Genomic DNA, 4,537 nt, shown 5'->3' with positions numbered 1-4,537 from the left:
GTACATGCTCACAGCAGTGATGCTGCGTTTCTTGTCTATTTCTGACATTAAGACATATTTTGCATCATTCTAAAAATGCCTTGACACTAAAAATTGTATATATATATATATATATATATATATATATATATATATATATATATATATATATATATATATATATATATATATATAGAGCTACTTATGCCCCCTAGTGGCGTATTATGATTAGACCGTCTACTTTTGTATATTACAGAGTTCCTTTAACTACAGAAACGACACAGAGATCTTCTTTTTTTTTTTTTTTTTACTTATGTTTATTTTCTCTCATTTTAATCTTACTGTTTTACAGAGCAATGTTAAATCCGTTATGCATGAATTATTAAAAAAAAACAAAAACGAAGAAGAAGAAAAACAGACGGCATTATATAAAGCCATTATATAAAGACGACATTCTTCTTCTTCGAAATAATGAATAAATAGAAGATATAAAGTGCACACTACCATACGTTAAACAATAAATTAAACAATAAGGCATAAATAAATATCTTATAAACTAGCGCGATAATTTAATATTTCAAGACGCCTTAGAACAGTCACAGCAATATTTCATAAATATATTAAGTGCAATAATTATCAGGCACAAAAATAATAAAATGTTACCAATTTAATCCTGAAACATCATTTATCAAAACCGATCAGTTAAAGTATATAAATGGTAATAAGCGCTCATTAAAATAAGGTTATGGAGTAGGAAAGCAAACCATCTACTCACTGAAGAGCGGTGACGTCGGAATTCCACGCAGAGCTCGCACACTCATCTCTCACACACACACACACACACACACACACACAGGCGCGCTCTCCTGGTGGGAGTGAGTGAGCAAGCGCGGAGTCCATCTCTCTCACTCTGAAGCTCGCTCGCGCAGCGCTCAGTTATCCCGCGCATCACGCACCGTCAAGTTGACTGTCGCCATGCAGGATCACAGGCGTGAAGTTGCTTTCGTGTGAATATCGCTCGCGCTGCAGGTGAAAGAGGACAGTTTAAGCCCGAGACCCAGAACTGCGCGCCTCGGATGCGCTTTTAAACTGCTGCACGAATGCTTGCCCATTAGTCCGGGATTTCACTATCACTGCGAGGGACGATGATGCGTTCTGTCCAGCAGCGGTCACAGTGCGCTCGGTGATGGATGTCTTCTCTATTCCGCCTTTTGGGATTTAAGGAGGGTCAATGGAGAGCTGCGCGCTTCTGTGCGCCTTTTGAAATCTTCTTCGGGGCTGTGCATGCCTGTTTTGAGATTTGCACATTAATGCTGGGGCTTTCGGCATTATTGCTGTAAAAATGCTGAACAACATTCTCTTGCTGAGCGTTTTAACAGTCACCAGTTTCCTTCAAAGACAGACAGCCGCAAAACTTCCAAAGACATTTGCAAGAACCGGTGCACCTGCGAGGAAAAGGAGAACGCGTTGAATATCAATTGTGAAAACAAGGGTTTTACCACGGTCAGTCATTTCCAGCCTCCGCAAAACAAAATCAGCCAGCTCTTTCTGAATGGAAACTTTCTCACCAAGATAAGCCCGAACGAATTCCTCAATTATGGTAATGTAACGTCTCTTCATTTGGGTAACAATGGCTTGCAGGAGATCAAAACGGGGGCATTCAATGGGTTAAAAACTTGAAGCGTTTGCATCTCAATAATAATAACTTGGAGATCATAAGAGAGACACTTTTTCTGGTTTGGAGAGTTTGGAGTATTTGCAAGCTGATTATAATTACATTAGTGCCATAGAAGCTGGAGCTTTCAACAAACTGAATAAACTCAAAGTACTGATACTCAACGACAACCTTTTGCTCTCTCTACCTAACAACATATTCCGCTTTGTCATGTTGACGATTTGGATTTAAGGGGAAACCGACTGAAGATGCCGTTTGCTGGTGTTTTAGAGCATATAGGTGGAATAATGGAGATTCAGCTGGAAGAGAACCCGTGGAATTGCACATGCGATCTGATACCCTGAAAGCCTGGCTGATACAATTTCAGTCTTCGTGGGGATATTGTTTGTGAGACGCCATTCAGGCTGCACGGTAAAGACGCCACGCAGCTGATCAAGCAAGACCTTTGCCCCAGGCGCAATCCTGAGACGCGAGTCATCGCGCGATGCAGCCGCCATCTGATTCACAGTACCAGGGTCCGCCTCCGACCCTCGCGGCTCGAATCACCCCGACGAGCCCCCAAGGCCTCCCGCCCCCAAAATGAGATACCGCCCCACTCGCGTGTCACATCCAGCAGAGATAAACACGTATTCGGGCCTATCATGGTATACCAGACGCGCTCAAGCCGGTTCCCATGACCTGCCCGAGCATCTGCGTGTGCATCGTCGCAAAAATCCCGACAGTGGATTAAACATCAATTGTCAGGAGAGGAAGCTTCAGAACATCTCTGAACTTCAACCCAAACCGTCATTATCCAAAGAAGCTGCATTTAACCGGCAACTATTTGCAGACCATATACAGAACGGATCTGACAGAGTACAGCTCCCTTGAGCTCCTGCACTTAGGGAATAACAGAATAGCAATCATCCAGGACTAGAGCCTTTGAGAATCTAACAAGTCTAAGGAGGCTCTATCTAAAACGGCAACTACATTGAAAGCCTGTCCCAGTCCTTATTTGCTGGGCTGCAGAGCTTGCAGTATCTCTACCTGGAATACAACATCATTAAAGAGATTTTACTCCCACACCTTCAACTCGCTGCACAATCTGCAGCTATTGTTCCTTAATAATAACCTGCTGAGATCCTTCCGACGACAACGTGTTTGGAGGTACAATGCTGACAATGGCTTAATCTCCGGAAACAACCATTTTTCCACCTCCCAGTACGCGGAGTGCTGGACCAGCTCTCTGCCTTCATTCAGATCGACCTCCAGGAGAATCCTGTGGGACTGCACCTGCGACATTGTGGAGCTTAAGAACTGGATGGAGCTGTTCAGCACCAGCGTGGTGGTGAATGAGATCACGTGACTCACCCTCCAAGCACGCAGGTCGGCTCTTGCGCTCGCTCCGAAACGATGCCATCTGCCCTGAGACTGATGATGAGGTTCCTGTGACTAAGCCCCCACTGTCGTGAGCTCGAGCACTGAGGCGACCCCTTCCTCTGCCGTAACCCCTACGGACAGAATGCCCGAAATGCCTCCAGAGGTGCCCTTGTCCGTTCTCATCCTAGGCCTGCTCGTTGTGTTCATTTTGTCCGTGTGCTTCGGGGCAGGATTGTTCGTGTTCGTCCTCAAACGTCGCAAGGGAGTGGAGAACGTTCCCTCGGGCACCAATAACCATTTGGACTTGAACTCCTTCCAAGTACAGTACGGCTCGCACAACGCGGGACGCCAGCGTGGACAAAAAGCGACAACCACGTGTATAACTACATCCCTCCACCCGTGGGCCAGATGTGTCAGAATCCCATCTACATGCAGAAAGAGAACGAGCAGGTGGCCTACTATCGGAACCTAAAAGAACTGAGCTTCAGCGCTCTTGACCCCAAGAAGGAGGAGCTTGATCGAAGCCCAGCTTTCACCATAAGCACAGTGGAGTTCATTGACAAGCAACCGTGCGCCAATCGTGAGCCGGAACTGCTCTACCAGAACATTGTGGAGAGAGCGAAGGATCTGCCCCAGTCCGGGCCGCTCAGCTATAACTTTGCACTTTACCTTAAAAGTCCTTCATCCCCCCCTACGAAACCACCCGGCGACACAACCAGGATCGATTAAACAAAACCGTGCTCTACGGGACCCCCAGAAAATATGCTGCACAGTCCAAAAACGAGCATCCTTTGCTATCCAACAAGCTGAAAACCGAGCCAGACTACCTCGAAGTTCTGGAGAAACAAACTGCGATGAGTCAGTTGTAAGATCGAAGTCCCTGTAAACCTCGCATCATCTGTGTATTCAACCACAAGAGACAATGATAACACCATCACAGACCTAAGCCTTCCATCTTCTTTTAGAGGCTGTATACATACCCGCAATTTAAAGATGATATATTATTTTCTCTAAGGTTTAAATTATTTCTTCTACTTGAAACGTAAAGACTGTAGCAGTTGTCGCAAGAATATGTATAGCTTACAGCTCCATGCTTTTTTTGTAATATGAAATATATTTTCTCTCCAGATGACAGGGTTGTTGAAATGACATTCCTGTAGAACATGTTGGGATGGTGAGTACAACACAAATTCCTGGTTCCAGTAAGTGCCTTTGCACTTGAAGAATTTTATCTCTGCTTTCTGCTAATCAAATTTTTTATAAGTGCTGTATTTTAAGACTCTTTATGTAAAATAGAATTATTTGTCCATTGCATTAAACGGAAAAAAGTAAAAGGTTACTCTGGTGTTGAGGAGAATATTATTTTTCCCACACATTATGTTTGTGGCTCCTAAAAATCAGGTCATTTCAGCTTGAAGTGAATTAGTAAAAATGCAGAGTTTCTTATACCCTTCCAGTGATGTGATGTGGATTGAGCAGTATTCTGCCTTCACGGTTGATCTCCTTTAATGGCACACACGGCAG

The 4,537-nt window shown here is 44.3% G+C and overlaps 1 pseudogene; it reads left to right on the top strand.

Moving 5' to 3' along the window:
• Positions 1-1,069: 1,069 nt before the first annotated feature.
• Positions 1,070-3,882, top strand: LOC122357400 (annotated as a pseudogene).
• The last annotated feature ends 655 nt before the right edge of the window (positions 3,883-4,537 follow it).

The sequence above is a fragment of the Puntigrus tetrazona genome, chromosome 14 (genome assembly GCF_018831695.1).
Source record: "Puntigrus tetrazona isolate hp1 chromosome 14, ASM1883169v1, whole genome shotgun sequence".
In the NCBI taxonomy this organism is placed as follows: Eukaryota; Metazoa; Chordata; class Actinopteri; order Cypriniformes; family Cyprinidae; genus Puntigrus; species Puntigrus tetrazona.
Note: the sequence above shows the minus strand (reverse complement) of the source record. Positions and strands in the feature narration are given on the sequence as shown.